Here is a 12,051-nt window from a genome sequence, read left to right as displayed (position 1 = left end):
CGAATCAGGTACCTACTGCCCCCTTTCCTTGTTTATTCTGTGTAAGTGTTGGGATTCCGGATCCGGCAACTCGAAAGCGTTGTTAGCGTCCCGTAAATGTTTGCCATGAATTTTCTGCTGTCTACTGTTCTCTTCATTCAGCAGCAGAAAAAAATGTCATTCTGGAACTATGAAAATTAGTTGTATTCATAATATTTATGACGCAATATTTATGATGCAAGTTTATGATTAATGAGAAAGCAAAGAATACTTACATTTTTGGAATAAAACCGCTGGTAATCGCTAAAAAAATGCTCCTCGAGAGGGTCTCGCTAGCTTTGTGTCTCGAAGACAGTTTCTCTCGTTTTGACGTATGTAGATAGGTGAGATACTTTCGCCCAAAGTGCACTCATGCTGCGAATTGCGAGTGTCCCATGTGGAACTGTCAAGCGACAAAAATTTCTCGCTTTGACATTCGTCCGCGAGAGAGCGATTTGTCGCCTGAATCTTGTGCTGCCGGTTCGCGTGAGAGCGCTAGGTCGCGGCGTATCCGACCCCAAATGAGAGGATTATTTTCATCGCCCAGTTATTTCTGTAAGTACCTAAAATAAAACCAACAACCAAATTAATAATAATAACATTTAAAAAAATCAGAAAACTGTCTGCAGTTTGATGAGGTTCACGCTGGACTTAGCAGCCACCTTTGTAAACGACTGGAAGTAAAGGTCGTTCAGATTTTGGGTTTCAATGTTATCTCCATAGCATGGGTGTACAATCGCCCTCGAGTAGGGAAATTGTAGTTGAGAAAATCTAACGATCTATGCCAGTGAAAGCGAATCAAATCGAAAGGCCAACTCACCCTGTCTCCGCTCGGCGAACAGCTGGTCGGTACCGACTCTCCTCGATGGCGGGCTGGTGCTGGAGACGTCGCGGGGAGGGCCTTGATCACCTCAATCGACAATTTTAGCGAGTTTTTTTGATTTTTCGCGACGAACGAGCTTGCGCACAGGGCAATGAGCAGCCATCAAAATCGATCTACCTTCAACTGGCTTTTATAAATGTCAAATTAATTCGAAGAAACTACCCTACGTACTGTCGCTAATAGATTTGCGTTCCATTTTACGATATAAGAGAAAGGACATGAATTCAAAAATACCTAAATATATACCTAAACTAAAGTGAGTATGGTGTCCGGATCGATCATTCCGCCCACCAAATACGAAGTATTTTAAGAATAAGTTAGTCTATGGGTAAAGGGCACACCTTTACCAGAGGTCGTTGTATTAGACCTGACTGTGACCGAAGTGTGGCTACGCGGGAGGTTCCGTCCTTGCCCGGATGCAACGATACTATACGACCAAGTGACCAATGAAGCGGTTTCAGTTGTTCATCTTTAATTAATACTAATGCACCGAGCTTGGGCTCATCAATATCTGAATACCATTTCGCGCGTTGATTCAACGTATGCAAGTACTCTAAATGCCATCGCTTCCAAAAATCGCGGTGAAGTTTCTGTACTAGCTGCCAGCGATTTGAGATGGACATATTCGTTTCGATGGTTGAAGTGTCTACGAGCGAAGTCAAGGGCTCTAAGGTGAGAAAATGTCCCGGCGTTAGCACGGACATGTCATTAGGATCAGAGCTCATCTCACAGAGTGGCCGTGAGTTGAGCGTTGACTCGATTTGAGCTGCCACCGTCAGAAATTCTTCGTAAGTTAAGATTTGGTTTCCTACAACGCGAGCGAGATGTGTTTTAAATGATTTAATATTAGATTCCCACAGGCCGCCGAAATGGGATGCGGCTGGTGGATTGAAAGAGAATTCGATATTCTCACGAGAAACCGCCTCTTGCATGAGTGGCAGCAATGCGTTATAAGCTCCTACGAAATTCGTACCCCGGTCACAATGTATGCGCTGGCAACGGCCACGACGAGCGATAAATCGACGCAAGGCAGCGAGAAAGGCTTCTGTGGTTAGTCCTATAACAAGTTCGATATGAGAGGCCTTAGTCGCGAAACATATGAATAAACATACGTGTGTTTTAAAGGGCCTGGCTCCACGATAACGTTTAATGTACGTGGGAAAGGGACCCGCGAAGTCGACACCTATACACGAGAAAGGCTTTACTTGCGAAATTCGAGTCTTAGGGAGATCTGCCATGCGAGGCACCAAAGGTTTTGGATTAGCGCGAAAGCATTTTATACATTTCGATAGGCGAGAACTAATTACACGTTTAGATGCGAGGATCCAAAAATTTTGTGCGATCAGGAAATGGAGTGTGCGTAACCCCGGATGTTGATTATCATTGTGTACTTGGTCGACAACGAGGTGCGTCATACGGTCCTGGCTGGGGAGAAGTAAGGGGTGCTTGCAATCATAATCAAGTTCGGAGTGAACCAGTCTACCGCCCACCCTCAACAAGCCTGACCTATCGATAAAGACGCTTAGTTTTTTGAATTGCTTGGGCAATTTTTTACCTGTTTTTAAGGCATTAAACTCGTCAGAAAATGACTTTTCTTGAGTTAGTTTTACTAGATGTGTAAGAGCACCGTCGAGTTCCGATTGAACAAGCGGGCCGAAACGTCTACTGTCAGGGGAGCGACAGTTATTTACGAAACGAAGAATGTAAGCGACGACGCGCTTAGTTTTATTCAGACTTGAATGTCTGGATAAGAAATCGTCAAGCTGATTGACAGCAATGAACAGTGTGGTCTGCTTGAGAACACTTCGTTCTGCCGATAGATCCGATTGCGATTCGATGGTTGATGGTGGCTTTGGCCAACAGCTACTGTCAAGTGCTAACCAAGCGGGGCCTGTCCACCATAAAGGGTGGTTTACAAGTTCTCGGACGGTTACTCCGCGAGAGGCACAATCGGCAGGATTGGTTTCTGACGTGACATGGCGCCAATGACCAGCCGGTATTTTGTCCTGTATGTGGCTTACGCGATTACTGACGTAAGTCTTCCAACGATGCGATGGCGAGCGTAACCAAGAGAGTGTTACGGTAGAATCTGACCAACAGAATACGTCTTCAAATTTGATGTCTCTGTCGTAGATCTCCTTTACGTGTACAACGAGGTCTGTCAGCAAAACTGCAGCGCAAAGTTCCAGTCGAGGAATAGAGGTGCGTTTCAAAGGCGAGACTTTGCAGCGTGACATTATCAAATGGGTGGTGATGCTACCATCACCGTGCTCGACGCGAAAGTAAATGACCGCTGAATATCCTGCTTCAGAAGCGTCACAGAAGCCATGCAGTTGAACACTGCAGGACTTCGTCGATAGGATGAATCGAGGTATCTCGAGAGACGACAATAACTCGAGATCTGTACGATAACGAAGCCAGCTTTGGTTGATGTTGGGGGGTGCTATCACGTCCCAATCCAGACCAAGAGTCCAAAGATCTTGTATTATGCGTTTAAACGAGAGTGTCAAGGGTGTAAGAAACCCAAGAGGGTCAAATATGCGCGCCAATTCTGAAAGAATGTTTCTTTTGGTGCACTTTTCATGAAGCGGATTGACAGTGAAGGTGAACGCGTCTGTGGACGGGTTCCACTCCATACCGAGCACTTTAACAGGAGATGTCGGTTCCGAATCGAAAGAGAGCGTCTTATTATGACAATGGGCTGGGTCGAGACTCTCGAGCAGACGGGGACAGTTACTCGACCACTTACGGAGTTCAAAACATACCTTCTCTAGGATCTTTATGACCTGAGACTGAAGGTCGAGCGCTGATTCGACAGATTCAGCGCCTGTCACTACGTCGTCGACGTAAATGTCCCGTTTAAGGACTTCAGCTGCACGAGGATATTCTTTGCCTTCGTCGATGGCTAATTGGATCAATGCACGAAATGCGAGAAAGCTAGATGAAGACATACCGTATGTTACGGTATTTAAGCGAAATTCTTGTATAGGTTCGTCGAGTGAGAACCTGAACAAAATGCGTTGAAAGTCTCGATCACTAAGAGAGACTAAGATTTGTCGATACATTTGACGTATGTCGGCTGTGAAGACAACCGCATGCAAACGAAAACGAAGTAATATCGAAATGAGATCAGATTGCAGTTTCGATCCAACCAGCAACTGATCATTCAACGAGGGACCTCCAGCAGGCTGAGCAGTAGCGTCGAAAACTACCCGCAATTTGGTAGTGGAGCTGCTGGGCTTAAGCACGCAGAAATGTGCCAAGTGGTAAGCTCGGCCATCCGATCGAGGTGCGACCGGGTCCATATGTCCAGCATCGAGATAATCACGCATAAAGTTATTGTATTCTGTCCGAAGTTCCGGTTCACGAGAGAGTCTCTTTTCGAGAGAGTTTAGGCGGCGCTCGGCAAGAGCGCGCGAGTCACCAAAATGCGGATCGACGTTTCGGAACGGTAAGTTCACGATATATCGTCCGTTCGGGTCACGTGTATGAGTCGAGGCGAATATTTTCTCGCACATGACTTCATCGTCAGTTAAAGGCGAAGCCTTCGGAAGACTTTCTATCTCCCAAAATTTTCGAATTTGGGAATCGAGCGATTCGATTGAGCAAAACAACGAAGTTTGCGAATGGGGAGTGGCGGAAGGAGCGCTTCCCATGACTACCCAACCAAGTTTGGTCTCAAAGATTGTGGGTCCGTTATCACATTCGTGGCGGTTACCCATGAAGATTTTACAAAAACATCTACTCCCACTAAGATGTCGATACCCCCAGGTTTGTCAAAGTTAGAGTCGGCGAGATCGAATGCGTTGACGCATGGCAAACGGTCGATGTCAATTTTTACTGCAGGCTGATCGCTGCAGATTTTGGGTGCGACAATGGCTTCGATGCACATTTCGAAGTCAGACTTCATGCTGCGAATATTAAGAGTGGTATAGGAGGTCGACAATGTTGACACCTCACATACACCCTCGATCGAGGAATATTTATGTCGAATCGGAAGTCCAAGTCGCTGGGCGCAACGTCGCGTGATGAGATTGGGCTGACTGCAATTGTCTATGACAAGACGAATTTTTTGATAACTACCGAAATTATCGAGTACCTCCACGTATGCTGTGGCAAAAAGCGAAATTTGACCCACAGGTGCTGAACCAGACGCAATCATGGTCACCTGTTTATCAGGCACCTGCGTCGGGGTATCGAGAAGCGAAGACGACGAGCAAGTGGCGGCCGAGGAGCCGACACTGACCTTGGGCTTACCACCATCGACATCGAAATGAATAGTAGTGTGGTGGGCGACGTTACATTTCAAACAACGAGATTTCGATGGGCAAGTTTTGACTACGTGTCCCGAGCGTAAGCAGTTGACGCAGAGCCGATTGTCTTTGACAACAGAAAAACGCTCGTGAGGAGTCTTGTTCCGATATTCAATGCATTTAGCAAGATCATGATTCGACTTGCACAACGCACAACACGGTTCAATCGGAGCGGCGCTAGTGGCCACTAACGTTTTATAGACGGCGGCCGCAGGAGTACGTTCCTGTGGCGCGCGCCAGGCGGCGGCGGCGGAGCGCGGCGCGGCGGGCGCGCGCGCGGGGCGCCCGGGCGCGGCGGCGGCGGCGGGCGCGCGCGGCGGCCAAGCGGCGACACTCTCTGTGAGCGAGGCGAGTTCCAAAGCTTGACCGGCCTTATTCACATATTCCAACAACGACTCGAAAGAAGGTACATCCTTGCTGTCGTTCTGCAACTCAAAACGACGGCGGGTGTCCTGGTCCAATTTATTGATCAACAAATAGAACAATGGGAAGTCCCAATCGTTGACGGGAAATCTTAAGTTTTTCAAAACCGCGATGTTTTCTTTGAAGGTGTCTACCAGTCGACGTAATTCACTGGGAGAATTAGATTTCAACGAAGCGTTCTGAATTTCCTCCCAATGACGAAAAGCTAATTTTCGTTTGTTGTTGTATCGATCGATCAAGGCCGCGTAGGCATCTAAATAATTGCTATCCGATAAAGGAAAACCTTTTAACAATTGCAATGGTTCACCCGAAAGAAGTGTCATCAAAATTGAGAACCGCTCAATATTTGACAGTCGTTTGTTTTGATGTACCATTGTGTTAAACATATCGTAAAATGTTCCCCATGATTTAATATTGCCATCGAAGTGGACAAGATTCAGGCGAGGCAACTTGACGGACAAATCGGTTCTATTTGTCTCGCCCTCGGTAGTGGTCGCGGAGGACAACGAAGTGTGAATTTCAATTATTTGAAAATATTTGTCGTCAAATTCTTGACGCACGACATCCTCCTGTTCTAACTCGTTCGCATCTGTTATTTCCGAAATGAGTTTCATGTGGTGGGTTTCAAAACTAGAACAATAGCCGTCTATTTTGCTAAATCTAGACATAAACAACGGTAATCGCGAGGAATCCACCTTAGCCTGTAATCCGGCCGCTAAACATTCATCGATCCGTTTGATCGATATTTCACGTTTTAATTGCAAATTACGACGTGCGAGTGCCTTAGACATTGTCACTTCAAATATGTAATAACCACGTTAATCTAATGTAAATGTAACCTATTCGACATATAAAACAACTTGTAGTACAAACAATTTTCAACCTTATTTACTATGGTGTAAGGTCCACCAGCTACGACACTATTACAGAAAAATATTTCTTTCAATTGATAAGTGAGAGTAATTATTTATAACGATGAGTGCCTAAACTAACGTATTATTTTTAAATGAGTTTAATAAAGGGAAGACAAAAACACTAGTTAGGTAAATTATTTCAATTAGAAAAACAAGCAGTTCGGTTCGCAGTGATATGTGCTGCCGTTGGAAAATAGACCCTAATGGATAGGAGTTAAGTCCGCGAATACTTTGTGGGCTTGTGCCGATTATGAGTACGTAACGTAATTAATTATTTAGCAGAAAGTAGTTAATTGATTAGGATTAAAAACTATGTGATTTGCCTATGTGAATAATAATGGACATCTATCTGTGGTCATTATTCAATAATAATGCACGATATATGTATAGACTAAATACGTGGTAAACAATATTACTAATTTATCTTATGTTTTCGTACTATTATGTAAATTATATTTGTCTAACTATTATGTATTATCCACTTTACAAAATAACAATAACTAAATGTAATTATCGCTATTCTTAAAGTCCCAATTCAATACCTACTATGTAGGTTGGTTATTATTACGTAATCACAAAAATAGCACGCGGTGCAGTGTTATCCGACCAAATTACGAAGTATCCTATTTTAACGGGTTATGACAACAAATTTAACACCTACTTTATTTGGTCGTATAATATGATTGCATCATCAATTTTGATCGTTCGAAAATCGAAATTTGAAATAACTTAGTATCCAGAAAGTTCCTGTTTTGAGGTAATTATGTCTAAAGCAGTTGAAATGAATGATTACTTATTGTCGGACTTTGGAAGCTAGGTAGGTACGAAAGCGAAGTGATCGATTGCAAAGATTAAGTATGTAATTTTGCGATGTATCTATGTATGTATATGAGCGAAACGAAACTAACGATATTATGGTAACGAAACGAAATTAGCGACAGTTTTAACGAAACGAAAGTGGTTCTACGTCACTCCTGGCCCCGAGACAGGTTAGCTGTTCTCAGTTTTAGGAGGATCCGGTTCGAAGGACCAAATGTACAATCGCCCTCGAGTAGGGAAATTGTAGTTGAGAAAATCTAACGATCTATGCCAGTGAAAGCGAATCAAATCGAAAGGCCAACTCACCCTGTCTCCGCTCGGCGAACAGCTGGTCGGTACCGACTCTCCTCGATGGCGGGCTGGTGCTGGAGACGTCGCGGGGAGGGCCTTGATCACCTCAATCGACAATTTTAGCGAGTTTTTTTGATTTTTCGCGACGAACGAGCTTGCGCACAGGGCAATGAGCAGCCATCAAAATCGATCTACCTTCAACTGGCTTTTATAAATGTCAAATTAATTCGAAGAAACTACCCTACGTACTGTCGCTAATAGATTTGCGTTCCATTTTACGATATAAGAGAAAGGACATGAATTCAAAAATACCTAAATATATACCTAAACTAAAGTGAGTATGGTGTCCGGATCGATCAATGGGGCTTAAGAAAACCGTTGCGTTTTGTTCGAGGCGTGGTTCTTTTTGCAGCGTCGATAGAAAGTATAGAAACTTATATTTCCTTTGCCTTTACTTTGCAAAACGTGCTGATGTTGGATCACAACCACTGAAGGCTAGACTGAATAACGTGATTCCGGGTTGTGATACGATACTAGGGCTGATTAGTTTCATAAATTACAGAGACTGTAAGTATATACATTTTATGTTTTATTTTTCAATTTAGGTACATTTCTCTAACGCCATCAAGTTCCTCAAAATAGCCATTAAAAGCATTCCGTAGCGTAGGTAGGCGTCGAAAGTTTGATAATCTATTTGGCTTCAGATGAAGAACAATTTAAAGTTTTGGTTTTGGAATGAAAAGTCTGTTTATGCTTCGTCTCTGATAGGACCTGAATTGCATGATTTTCGTTTTAGTTATACTTGACATGGAAAACGAAACAATACCTACACTCATTTTTGGCCTGACCTGCCTGACTCAAATCTGATGATTTCTGGAAGGCTGGCCATTAGATTTTTTTACTAAAAATAAGTACCTATATCTTGAGATGAGATTCTTTTTATTACAAGGTTTCTTAAAGTTTCGACTTTTCGAGGCGTTTTATTTATTGTTAGGATTTTGTCGAAAAAGTCGTAGGTACAGATGGGTTTTGAGTATTAGGTATCCAGTTTTTTACGGTTCCCACTGCAACTCGTTTGGATACAGGGGTTTTTATTTGTTCTTCTTCAAATGATGATCTATTTGTTCTCATATTTTTTCTAGTTCCTCCATCCATTTCGGATTTTTTTAATAATTTAGATAGGTTTTGTGTAGTTTTATATAATTACAATTCTTAAAATACTTTGCTTTATTACACATCAAGCGGTGTAAGCGCTTGACTCAATAAATTTGTATAAATAGTCCCATTTCCTTAACAATTACAATATTATTGTTTGTTATGTGAAAAAATAGAAATTTGGTGCAAAAGGTCTAGGAATAGTTTTGGGTTTCTACTTCCTAAATTGTTTCTTTCACAGATTAAATCCTGTGAAAGAAACAATTTAATTTTAATATTTTTAATTTAAGGTGAATGACAAATAAGCAGAGCAATTCACTATGTCAAACATTCTATAATTTTAAGTTGCGGATGTTTAAACAAAATACATAGTTAATATATTTACTTACTTTTTGATTTATTGTTATTTTAATTTCGGTTCTGGGCCAGGTTGTTTTTCAGTACATTGTCTTTTACATGTTTTCCGGTTATATTATCTTTATTGAATAGCCTCAATAATGTATTTTGGTTATTTTATTTCCATATCACGATTTAATCTGGAATCAAGGATTTCTGGAAGCCAACAATCGAAATAATAACAAAAAATAAAACCGCCTTCAAAAATAAGCGCGTTACAAAACACGGAGAAACTAAAAAGCAAAAAATAATAAACCTTTGAATTCAGATTTCTTATCGTATTGAAATAATCTAAACATCCACATTATAAACAAAACAATTATTTTTGTAGTCGGTACCAGACCTGTTCGTCGCCTTGCTATTGCCTATTTGCCCCACCCAACCATACGCAGGCTGGTACCGACTCCAAAAATAATTGATTTGTTTATAATTTGGATGTTTAGATTATTGCAATACGATAAGAAATCTGAATTCAAAGGTTTATTATTTTTTGCTTTTTAGTTTCTCCGTGTTTTGTAACGCGCTTATTTTTGAAGGCGGTTTTATTTTTTGTTAAAAAGTTTGTTTATTTGTTGATTTTTAGTGGTTCCTATTGATATTATATGCATCAGTCCGAATATATGCAACTAGTGAAAGAATTATCCTTTAACTCCTAACCATTGAGGAGTTGACCTTCCATCATCAGCTCAGCCACATAAAATTATTACCATCAGGCGTAAATACTGGTGTACCTTTGAAAAATACACTAAAAACATTACATGTGCCTATAACATTTGAAGAGTTCCCTCGATTTCTCCAGGATCCCATCATCAGACCCCGACTTGGTGCCAATGGGACCATCTCGGGGTTATACCCGTACGATCAAAAAAAAAATTTTGAAAATCGGTCCACAATTCTCGGAGATATCGAGTAACATACATACAAAAAAAAAAAAACATTCAGTCGAATTGAGAACCTCCTCCTTTTTTGAAGTCGGTTAAAAATATATTTAATTTCTAGTGATCTCTAAAACTCTTCTTTTATGTATTTTTTTCATGTTTACATCCGTCTAAACTGCAAAAATGCATGTTTTCTTTGTGTAATATGCAGTTGCCCTGAGGCCTGATAATACCAGTCGTGTTTTGTATGTAAACTAATATTATTACTTTTCTCCAATCCCCAGAAAGTTACTTTTTTGCTTTTATTGCATACTATGGAGAGATCTAAGGCAGAATATGGCCATTTAATTAATTATTACCTACATTTATTAAATTCTATACTACATACATAATCCACAGCGAGTAGGTAGGACATGCACGGGAATCCCGTGAGCGGCGGTCTCTCCAACAGTCCCTTCGAGCTGCCGAAAGTGCTGAATCAGGTACTGCCCGGATCCTTGTTAATTCTGTGCAAGTGTTGGGATTCCGGATCCGGCAACTCGAAAGTGTTGTTAGCGTAGCGTCCCGTAAAGTCTGAGTTCTCTTCATTCAGCATCAGAAAAAAAATGCCATTCTGGAATTATGAACATTTTTATATTTGTAATTTTCTATTCAATATTTGTGATGCAAGTTTATGATTAATGAGAAAGCAAAGAATACTTACATTTTTGGAATAAAACCGCTAGTAATCGCTAAAAAAATGCTTCTCGAGAGGGTCTCGCTAGCTTTGTGCCTCGAAGACAGTTTCTCTCGTTTTCACGTAGATAGGCGAGATACTTTGTCGTCCAAAGTGCACTCATGCTGCGAATTGAGAGTGTCCCATGTGGGACTGTCAAGCGACAAAGATTTCTCGCTTTGACATTTGTCCGCGAGAGAGCGATTTATCGCCTGAATCCTGTACTGCCGGTTCGCGTGAGAGGTCTATGTCGGGGCGTTTTCTCGCTTGTCGACTGTCGCAGCAATCATACATGTGCTAGCCGTGCAGGAAATCTTACCGAGCAGGGTTTCAGGAGCTGGTGGTGCGAGCAATAGTTGAGGTATTAGGCATTCTTTACTGCGTATCCGACCCCAAATGAGAGGATTATTTTCTTCGCTCAGATATTTCTGTACCTAAAATAATATTAATAACTATAACATAAAAAAAATAAGAAGACGGTTTGCAGTCTGGTGAGGTCCACGCTAGACTTAGCACTCTGAGCAGTCACCTTCGTAAGCGACTGGAAGCAAAGGTCGTTGAGATTTTGGGTTTAAATGTTACCTCCATAGCATGGAATGGGGCTTAAGAAAATCGTTGCGTTTTGTTCGAGGCGTGGTTGTTTTTGTAGCGTCGATAGAAACTTATTTTTCTCTTGCCTTTCCTTTGCCAAAAAGTACTGATGTTGGATCGTGTGTTGGATCACTACCACTGAAGGCATTAATGAATAAAGTGATTCCGGGTTGTGATACGATACTAGGGCTGATTAGTTTTCGAAATTACACCGACTATAATATACATATTTTACGTTTTATTTTTTCAACTTAGGTACGTTTCTCCAACGCCATCAAGTTCCTCAAAATAGCCATTAAAAGCATGCCGTAGCGCGTAGCGTATACGAAAGTTTGATAATCTTTTTGGCTTCAGATAAAGAACAATTTATTTTTTTCGTTTTGGAATGAAAAGTCTGTTTATGCTTCGTCTCCGATAGGGTCTGAATTGCATGATTTTCGTTTTAGTATACCAAACATGAAAAACGAAACGAAACGCTAGGCGATGTTTCGGTGATCTTGTCGCCAGCCATCGATAGATTCCACCTGCAGAATGGTTCGGTTTTCCAGCGAGTGGCCATAACGTTATCTTTTTACAATACCTACTCATTTTTGGCCTGACCTGCCTGACTCAAACCTGATGATTTCTGGAAGGCTGGCCGTAGGTTTTCTTTGAC

Source organism: Leguminivora glycinivorella, chromosome Z (assembly GCF_023078275.1).
Source record: "Leguminivora glycinivorella isolate SPB_JAAS2020 chromosome Z, LegGlyc_1.1, whole genome shotgun sequence".
NCBI classification, from domain to species: Eukaryota; Metazoa; Arthropoda; class Insecta; order Lepidoptera; family Tortricidae; genus Leguminivora; species Leguminivora glycinivorella.
The sequence above is the reverse complement of the archived record's forward strand: the minus strand, read 5'-3'. Positions refer to the sequence as shown.